This window comes from Salvelinus sp. IW2-2015, linkage group LG11 (genome assembly GCF_002910315.2).
Source record: "Salvelinus sp. IW2-2015 linkage group LG11, ASM291031v2, whole genome shotgun sequence".
NCBI lineage: Eukaryota > Metazoa > Chordata > Actinopteri > Salmoniformes > Salmonidae > Salvelinus > Salvelinus sp. IW2-2015.
Genome location: NC_036851.1, coordinates 46,726,836 through 46,738,180, shown reverse-complemented (window position 1 = coordinate 46,738,180; position 11,345 = coordinate 46,726,836).

Below are 11,345 nucleotides of genomic sequence, written 5' to 3'. Positions count from 1 at the left end.
GCATTAAGAACAAGTGTATATTTAATTCTATGTAAAACATGTATCTTTCATCAAAGTTTATGATGAGTATTTATGGAAAAATGACTGTGTTTTTCTGTGATTTTGTGGTGACCTAACATAAATGTTTGTGGTGCTTTCGCTGTAAAGCCTATTTGAAATCGGACACTTTGGTGGGATTAAAAACAAGATTACCTTTAAAATGGTATAAGATACATGTATGTTTGAGGAATTTTAATTGTGAGATTTCTGTTGTTTGAATTTGGCGCCCTGCACTTTCACTGGCTGTTGTCATATCGATCCCGTTAACGGGATTGCAGCCATAAGAAGTTTAACATGATCTGATCACTCTGACAAATAAATTACTAGATCATCAAGGTATGCACTACAATTGGAGATGCCAGCTAATACGGAGTTAACCAGTCATTGGAAAGTGGCTGGTTCATTTCGCATCCCAAAAGCCATGACAGAGTATTGTAGGAAGTTGCCTGGGATCACAAAGTCAGAAATATCAGAAGCAGGTTAACGGAACCTGCCAGTAACCTTTTAAGAGGTCCAACTTAGTTACATACTTAGCAGCACCAATAGTGTCGATACAGTCGTCCAGTATGGGTAACGGGAACGAATCTGGCATTGTGACAGAATTTCACCTTTCGATAATCCGTACATAACCTGGATGTACCATCAGGTTTATGAACCAGAATGCAAGCAGAACTCCAAGGGCTTGAACTTGGCATAGCCAGGTCATTCTCCAACAAATATCTCACCTCATCCCTCATTATCTTCCTCTTAGAAGCATTGACACGATATGGGTGTTGCTTGACAGGGGTAGCATTTCCAACATTAATGTCATGTTCCAACACGTTTGTGCGAGTAGGAACGTCATTAAAGAGACATGGAAAACTGTGTAGTAGCCTCACGATATCGTCGGCCTGTCCGTCCGTTAAATGATCCAGACCTGACTGGAGAGACAGCAGCATTTCTGAGTTGGGCAATCTTACGCACTGCTGCTGAGTAACTCTAATCCATCTCCATCAACATCATCAATATGACAGTCCACTATTATAGCAGCAGAAGCAGAGTAGACAGTAGTACCTTCCACTTTTTTTGAACTATCTAACTGGGTGATGGGTCGGGTGTGGTATGCTTTCAAAATGTTTATGTGGCACACACGAAATTGCCGTTTTCTATCAGGAGTTTGAAGCACATAATCAGTTTTACTTAATTTCTTTTCAATGAAATACGGACCAGAGAAACGAGCTGACAGTGAAGACTGTATATTCGGTGCTATTGACACTTTTGTTTTTATGCCCTGGATTTCTAACCCTTTGATGTTCTTGTTTGATCTAATTTTTATAGCTAGCATCTCAATGGCCATAATAAATAAATATGGAGACAACAGACAGCCTTGTTTTACTCCCCTTAAAAGCTCGGTACTTTCAGAGAAGTAACCATTATTTACTATTTTATATCTGGGGGTGCTGTACATAACTTTAACCCATTGTATAAGAGATTCACCGAAACTAAAGTAATCCAGGCATTTATATATAAATTCTAGTCGTACTTTATCAAACGTCTTTTCAAAATCTTCTATGAAGACCAGGCCTGGTATCTTTGATTTTTCATAATGTTAAATTGTTTAAAGTAATTGTCATATAAAGTTGAAGTCAGAAGTTAACATAATTTTCAGGAAATTTCCAAGCTGTTTAAAGGCACAGTCAACTTAGTGTATGTTAACTTCTGACCCACTGGAATTGTGCAGAAAAAAACATTATTAATTATTTTGTCTTAGTTAAAAACAAATTGCCATCCAATAGGCTTTGTTAAGCCTCCTCCATGTACATATTACTAGGTCAGGGTTTTTCTGTCACATCTGCTCCCGCTACGCCCTCTGGTGTTCATCCGGTGTCTTCTTGACCTGCAGTTACTCCCCCTGTACACTCTCTCTCTCTCCCTCTCCCTCTCTGTGTGATTGTGTGGTTGGAGAAAGATGTGGTGGAGTCAGAGCAGATCCCTACCAGCTGCAACTCGTTCCATAATCCAGACCTCTACAAATACTCAACCCTGCCACTTCCACTCTGCCAGATCATAATCTCTGCTCAGTCAGTTCATGATTCTAACCATTTATGATTATTCAAAATCCTGTTACTCTGCTGTGCCTGTTTCCCTGCCTGACACCATTTATCCTCTCATTGCAGTTACACTCTGTCTCTGGCTCCTGTCTCCTGTTCCACATCTCACCACCCAACTACCTTTCTCTGGATTTTACTCACCACCACTACCTTGGATTCCCCTCAGGACCTGTTTACCCTGTTCTACTCAGCCAACTCCAACCTCAGTCTCCACATCTGTTTTTTCTGCAACTAATCCGAGCTTCCCCGGATCTGCATATCTCCCTGTGTAACAATAAATATTTTGGTTCATTCATCCCTGTTTCCTCCTTTGAGTCTGCTCTTGGGTTCCCCTGTGTCGCTCCGCTTAACATTTTCAGCCTCCATATATCCACTAGTTCTAATGTATCCATGATATTTATGATCTCCTTAAATGCTTGAGGGTGATAGTTTGTAGTGTGATTTCCTTTACGATCCATTGAGGTACTTAAAACCGTATTATCTTCCACCATAATAACAGATGAATTCATTGCTTGTGAGCTCAATAGATTATCATATATACCTATTACTTTAAAAAAATGTTATACTTTTACCCCTTTTTCTCCCCAATTGGTAGCTACAGTCTTGTCTCATCGCTGCAACTCCTGTACGGACTCAGGAGAGGTGAAGGTCGAGAGCCATGCGTCCTCTGAAACACGACCCAACCAAGCCACACTGCTTCTTGACACAATTCCTGCTTAACTTGGAAGCCAGCCACCAATGTGTCAGAGGAAACACTGTACACACCTAACTCTCAAAGTCCTCCTGACTCCAGAGTGGAATGGCTCTTTGATGTTGTCGGCACACTGTGTCGATAATGAAGGGGGATGTGCTTTTACTGGTTGGCTCTCCTCTGTGTCTTTCTCACTCAAACACCCACAGCCACATACAGCCCCCGAGCACCGCCCCCTTCTATTACACCGGTTGGATTTTCAAATCCAAACAATGAGGTTCCAACCCCAAGAAAAAACATACATTTGAGAGAGCCAATCAAACCCGTCGCACAATATCTGAGCGAATATTGCATTTGACAAACAGCCTCCTTTCCAGACAAGTGTGTTCACAGCTCCCCCTGCGCTGTGAGTCACGTGGGTCAGCCAGGTTACAACCGTAAGGCTAAGGTTGAAGGTAATTATTAGTGCATGGGTTGGTTTGGCACCAGGAACCAATAGAACTGCAAATCTCAACACAGAGCCCACCAGTAGAACATATACTGTGTCTACATTATCATGTGGAGGGGTTAAGATCAATAGTTGGTGCCTCAACGTTACGATAACATCTCCTCTCACTTGTGTGCATGTGTTTAGTCAGTCAAGCAAGCCTTATCCCCCATCAATATTTGCTGATTAAGCTATATTTACTATTCCCTACGCCCCTGTTTTGGCATTCCCATTCAGGCGCAAGATCCTTGAACATTATTGAAGTTTCAAAACCCCCAGACGGTCGGGATTATCATATCCTGTCAATCACCAATTCTCATTTCTACAATGAGAGCTCTCAGTTCCCCATATCGAGGCTTCTATTGGACTAAATCGGCCTACATACTATTGGACTAAATCGGCCTACATACTATTGGACTAAATCGGCCTACATACTATTGGACTAAATCGGCCTACATACTATTGGACTAATGGCCTAACATACTTATTGCAGGACACCCATTTTGGGATTAGAAAATTGGATTCCTGCTATGAATATCAAAAATGTAGCTCCCCTAAAAGCTTTTAAGTGACTAAGGGGAAACCCCATATAGCCAAAGTATAAGCTTTGAGTAGAGACGATTATTGGCCCTCTATGTGGATCAGAGGAGGCTGGTGGGAGGAGCTATAGGAGGACAGGCTCATTGTAATGGCTGGAATGAAATCAAACATATGGAAACCACGTTTGACTCCATTCCAATCATTTCATTCCATCCATTACGATGAGCCCGTCCTCCTATATCTCATCCCAACAGCCTCCACTGATGTGGATATAGCTGTCTGAGTGAAGTCCTCCTGCAGCGTAAACTGTTCATCCTCTATTTGCAGATACAGTACAGTGCACCAGACTTGGCCCAAGAGCTTGGCAACAGCCCCTCACTTTAGACTCCAAGTCCATTCTCAGCAGTACAGACCCGGGCCGTAAAGTGTCTAGCTCTGGAGTTCATCCAGCGCCATCATCAACCGATCACTGAGACATTCCATATTTCTGATATTCCAGCCTGATACTCTACAAGACTGAGTGACTAACTATAGGCCTATCTCATCGGTAAACGTAGACGTGAAATCATTTAGAGTTTTGTGAATCATAAAATTACAGTAGATGCGATTGTAATGAAGTTGTATGTTTTAGTATGCAGCTTTGTGGTGCTTCAAATGTTTTGAATTTGCAGGAAGGTTCACAGGAAACATACCCACAAATGTCAGAAAAGAGAATGCACACGAAGGTAGAAGGTAAAAAGTACACTGTCAGTTTGAGCAAACTGTAAGAAGAGGCATTTTCACTCTTCTACCCTCTCATAGTTCATGCATAGACTCAAAAAGGGCTGTCATCACGAGCAAATCCCAAGTTATGGCCGTAAGATCGTGTACCCTCTGTAAGCATGGTATTACTTCTGGTATAATTAACGTGTAGCTTTTCAAACAAGGGTATTACCTCTGCTTTACTTTGATTGGCAGTAATGACATTGTCTTTCTCTTCTTGGGTTGATTCTCAATCCCACCTTCTTTCACCACATTATCTTTTAAAACACACAACCTCTGGCTTGTTTTGATATAATAGTGAATTAAGAAACTTCTGAGTGTTATAAGTGAGTGCAGTGATTTGATTAATTGGGCAAACGATGGGCTAATTATTAATAAAATGGCATAACACATCATGTTTTTAACTCCAAATAAACACAACTTTGAACCAAAGCCCTGTTCACAAACATACAGTGCCTTCAGAAAGTATTCAAACCCCATGACTTAATTTCATTTTTTTTGGTGTTACAGCCTGAATTCAAAATGTATTAAATATATTTTTTCTCACCCATCTAATCACAATACCCCATAATGACAAAGTGAAAACATGTTGGTTGTTGATTATTGCTAGACAGCTATTTTCAAGTCTTAACCATAGATTTTCAAGCCAATTTAAGTCAAAACTGTAACTAGACCATTCAGGAACATTCCATGGCGTCTTGGTAGGATTTTGCTTTAGCTTCCTTTTATTTTTATCCCAAAAAACGATATAGTTCTTGTCAATGACAAGCATACTCATAACATCATGCAGCCACCAGCATGCTTAAAAATATGGAGCGTGATGTGTTGTTGGATTTTTCCCAAACATAACGCTTTGTATTCAGGACATATAGCTAATTTCTGACACATTTTTTTCAGTATTACTTTAGTGCCTTATTGCAAACAAGATGCATGTTTTGGAATATTTTTTTTCTTTAGGAGCTTCCTTCTTTTCACTCTGTCACTTAGGTTAGCATTGTGGAGTAACTACAATGTTGTGGAGCCATCCTCAGTTTTCGCCTACCACAGCCATTAAACTCTGTAACTGTTTTAAAGTCACCATTGGGCTCATGGTGAAATCACTAAGCGGTTTCCTTCCTCTCCGGCAACTAAGTTAGGAAGGAAGCCTGTATCTTTGTAGTGACTGGGTGTATTGATACACTATCCAAAGTGTTATTAATTACTTCACAATGCTCAAACAGATATTCAATGTCTGCTTTTCAAAAATTTTACCCATCTACCAATAGATGCCCTTCTTTGCGAGGCATTGGAAAACCTCCCTGGTCTTTGTGGTTGAATCTTTGTTTGAAATTCACTGCTCAATTGAGGAACCTTATAGATAATTGTATATGTAGGGTACAGAGAAGAGGTAGTCATTCAAAAATCATGTTAAACACTATTATTGCACAGAGTGAGTCCATGCAACTTATTATGTGACTTGTTAAGCACATTTTTACTCCTGAACTTATTTAGGCTTGTCATTACAAAGGGTTGAATACTTATTGACTGAAGACTTTTCAGCCTTTTATTATTAATTAATTTGTAAAAGTATCTAAACACATAATTCCACTTTGACATTATGGGGTATTGTGTGTAGACCAGTGACACAAAATCTCAATTGAATACATTTAAAATTCAGGCTGTTACACAACAAAATGTGGAAAAAGTCAAGGTCTGTGAATACTTCCTGAAGGCACTGTACATGGATGAAACACATATTGATCCTTAACATTTAAAACAATCTGCTACGTAGTCTAAAATATATGTGTGGGTGATATTGCTCAAATAGTGAAACTGTATGCTTATTAAGTGTTTGAAATGACTACTAAACATCTGTTCCATCTTGACTTGTTGTAATTTGGGTTTATCTATGGCCATATCTGTGGTGAACATAAAAAATGATCTCAGAGAAATAACAATCTTACTTTCACAGTACACAATGTGACAAGAAAATACTTATGTCTGCGGTTCTCCATTTGAGTCATCCTCAAGGGGAGAGTTAGCAACAACTGAGACTGAAAGAGAACAGAGGTGTTCCTTTCTTTCTCCTCAGAGTAAGTAAGCACGGTGGTTTCTCTGCTTGGATGTGGGCTTGTGCAGCCCGCAGCTAAATGAAACAGAGTTAATAAACGAACGAGGACTTCTTGTCAGTCAAGCCTTTTCCGGCCATCAATAGTTCAATGTTTTCAACCACCATAACTGTTTCCAAATAGAATGAAAGTGCCAATTCAGCTTTTCACACTGTTTTTATGTGAAGATCGAAAAATCTCCCATAGAGATCAGTCAAAAATATTGAAACTTTACAAAAATATTTCAATCTCACAAAATAAGGTTGATCACATCACTAATTGCTCTTTTTGAAGGCCAGATTTCTTTTAGGTTTCTTCTAACATCCCATACTACTAAGGATGCCCACTTACACATTACATGAGATAATTCATGAACCTAACTAAGTTGACAGCGAGCTGAATAACATACAGAAGCTTCCTCTGGCCATCTGTTATAAACAATCATTGATGAACAATGCTGTTGATTTCCTGAAGTTGAAAAATGGCGGCTATTATAATGTAAAACATAAATGGCTGGTATCCCCACTCAATGTGAAGAGTCTAAAGAACTTTAAGAGTGATACTGTATATGAGAAACAGACTATATGTAGTTCATAGAGTCATTGATCCTGAATGAATTCAATATACAGTACGTTGTGGTCATGTATTATTTTGTTAAGGCCATAGGTACAGTACATTTGCAAAGCTGAGAAAGGCATTCAGCTGTCAGGAAAACAAGGATGGAGAAAAAGCAATAAACCAGGCAAGAGGCTAAAAGACACTTAACCCATAAAAGTCTAAGACCTGTCTAAACCGGGGAGGGGGGTTCTACTAAGCTATAAGGAATTGTTTTAAGAAGGTCATACCAATGATCATTTTGTGATTTGATTTTGAATTTTAAAACCCCTTCAAGTATAAAAATATAAAAACATTATTTGATAAAAACAATTTTTAGCCCATACAAACACATTGAATAACAGATAGTCCCCAAAGAGGAATCAAAAGGAAGTTTGTTCTGAAGTGTCTGTCCTATATCTGGAAGATATAAGAAAGACCAGGAAACATTTTATATATATATATAAATATATATATTTTTAAATGTATTTAACCCCTTATTTTTGGCACTAAACAGTTTCCATATACTGCGTACTTCCATACATGTTTTCAACTGGTACAGGGGGAACCTTCAGACGAGGCCTGTGAGGCCTGTGAGGCCTGTGAGGCCTGTGGGCGTCCTGGAGCATAACAACCCACATCAGCACCAGTCAAAAGTTTGGACACACCTACTCATTCAAGGGTTTTTCTTTATTTTTACTATTTTCTACATTGTAGAATAAAAGTGAAGACATCAAAACTATGAAATAACACATATGGAATCATGTAGTAACCAAAAAAGTGTTAAACAAATCAAAATATATTTCATATTTGAGATTCTTCAAAGTAGCCACCCTTTGCCTTGATGACAGCTTTGCACATTCTTGGCATTCTCTCAACCAGCTTAATGAGGAATGCTTTTCCAACAGTCTGAGCGCTTAGGCTGAGCACTTCTTGGCTGCTCCTTCCTTCACTCTGCAGTCCAACTCATCCCAAACCATCTCAATTGGGTTGAGGTCGGGGGATTTTGGAGGCCAGGTCATCTGATGCAGAACTCCATCACTCTCCTTCTTGGTCAAATAGCCCTTATACAGCCTGAAGGTGTGTTTTGGGTCATTGTCCTGTTGAAAACAAATGAAAGTCCCACTAAGCGCAAACCAGATGGGATGGCGTATCGCTGCAGAATGCTGTGGTAGCCATGCTGGTTAAATGTGCCTTAAATTCAAAATAAATCCCTGACAGTGTCACCAGCAAAGCACCATCACACCTCCTCCTCCATGCTTCTCTGTGTCTCACAAAGTCACAGCGGTTGCAACCGAAAATCTCAAATTTGGACTCATCAGACCAACGGACACATTTCCACCGGTCTAATGTCCATTGCTCGTGTTTCTTGGCTCAAGCAAATCTCTTCTTCTCATTGGTGTCCTTTAGTAGTTGTTTCTTTGCATCAATTTGACTGTGAAGGCCTGATTCACACAGTCTCCTCTGAACAATTCATGTTGAGAAGGTGCCATGTGAAAAACCCTTGAATGAGTAGGTGTGTCCAAACTTTTGATTGGTATTGTATGTGTTCGTGAGAGTCTCACCTTTCCACAGAGGGAAGTGTAGCCCAAACTGTTCGATAAATACAGACAGAAGTTGGCAGAACCGCTGAACACCAACGTGTTCGTGAGAGCCTCATCTTTCAATAGAGAGGTCATAATAGTTTTTAGGCCAAACCGTTCGGACAATACATACGATGTTGTGAAAAGACCGATTTTCGGGATGTCTTATGGTCTGACAAACAGCCTCTTTCACCTCAGATGCAAAAGTGTGACATCGGCGGCTGTGGTGGATTGAGATGCAACAAAAAACAGAGGGGGTTGAGAGCAAGCGGCAATTCTTTCTCTCCGAATGTACATTGTAGGAGGTAACATTATCTACAGCATATCTTAAAGAGATTCTGAAGGGGAGGTGATATGGTAATTCAAAAGCAACAGTAATATTCAAGCACACTACTCTGGTGAGTGACCAGTCATAGAGAGAAGTTCAGTCTCACTTGAAGTTTCAGAATCTCTCTTAGGGAGATTTTGCATTTTAAACATGGCACCTTCTTAGAGAATTCTGTCACAATACTGTACATATTCACTTATTTACAGTGAACTTGACAGCGGGTTGGAAAAATAAGCTGTATGGTAAAACTGATTAGATATTGGCCATTATTGTTATGATGGAATAAAATAAATACACATCAAAGTGTCATGTCTGATATTGTGCATGTTATAATACATATAACATCTGCTCTATGATAACTATACATATTTTTTCGCAGCCTGGTCATATTAGCTTCATGACAACTACATCCTGACAGAACCTTTACATGATTCTCTCACGCTGGATTACTCCGTAGAAATGCAAGTAGCTCTTTTTGGAAACATTTTCTACTGTTGAATCTCCAAACCCCAAAACAGAAGAAGTGAACACAAAGTGAAACCCTGTTCTTGTCAAAACTGCCTACATTTCCTGTTCTTGTCAAAACTGCCTACATTTCCTGTTCTTGCTCTGCCACAGAACCAAAGTTGAAACTTTTTTAGTCAGGTGGCTTTGTGACTTTGAAGGCCACACCTAACACTGACCATCTACTCTCTAACTCTCTACTGTGGCTCACTAGCTAGGCACCATCTCATGTGGTCGGTTGAGCTCAAAATGTTGATTTAGAAACCAGAGTTGGTACATTACGCAACCACAACAGAGGAGGTAAAAAATGAATTAAAAACATGTTTGTGAGAAAAAAAGTGGGTTCAACTTGTGCACGTTGCATCACAATGAGAAAGACTGCCATCGTGGTGAAAAAAGTTTCCGTTCTGATCAAACAGTTTCCGTTCTTGTCTCCATGTTGACATCTCAAAACCAAGGCCAGAAAGGCCAGCACCCTGTGTCCACCTCAAATGTCACACCCCTGTACCTGCTTTAACAATGCATGTCCTAATATGGACACCATACAGCTCAACACTACCAAGCTCAACAGACAAACAGAGAAACTAACTCACATATTGTATCTATGCATCAAATAATAAAAATGAAATACAATTTTATTTGTCACATACACATGTTTAGCAGATGTTAATGTGGGTGTAGTGAAATGCTTGTGTTTCTAGCTCCAACAATGTAGTAATATCTAACAAGTAATATCTAACAATACACACAATCTAAAGTAAAGGAATTAAGAATATATAAATATTTGGACGAGCAATGTCAGAGCGGCATAGACTAAGATACAGTAGAATAGGACAGAATACAGTATATACATATGAGATGAGTAATGCAAAATATGTAAACATTATTAAAGTGACTAGTGTTCCATTTCTTAAAGTGGCCAGTGATTTCAAGTCTATGTGTATAGGGCAGCAGCCTCTAATGTGCTAGTGATGGCTATATTCATAAATTCGTAATTCATCAATTCATAAATATATTCATAATATTCATAAAGCATCTCAAAGTAGGAGTGCTGATCAAGGATCAGATCTCCCTCTTATTCAATATGATTTAAAAGGCAAAACTGATCCTAGATGAGCACTCCTATTGATACTCTTTGGGCTGGTTTCCCGGACACAGATGAAGGTTCCCAGGGAAACCGTACCATTGTGAATACAGGCCCAGGTCCATGTGTACTTGATAAGGAAAACTGTAGCTCTTTTAATTGTATGAATACAAGTGTTTTGACTCTTTACAATGACTTATTTTACAACAAACGGAAGGTTTCATTTGACTTTTTCCTCGCTAGTTTGACTTTGTGAAGGAGGATTGGATAACGGAACCTGACAAAATTATCAAATTAAGGCTAGAAGCTCAGTATTTGCTGTTTGGTTTAAACAATGACTGTCAGAATGTCCATGGAGAATAGTGAGCATCAAGGTTGAGAAACTGTCACATAAAAGAAGGGCATTGTGACTGCAAAGAAAGGGACAATAATGTCTATTTCAACATTCAACACAAAGGAGCAATCACCCCCACCTTCCCACACATTTAAGGGAGAGAGAGGCAGGGAGAGAGAGGCAGGGAGAGAGAGAGGGGAGGGAGAGGCAGGGAGAGAGAGG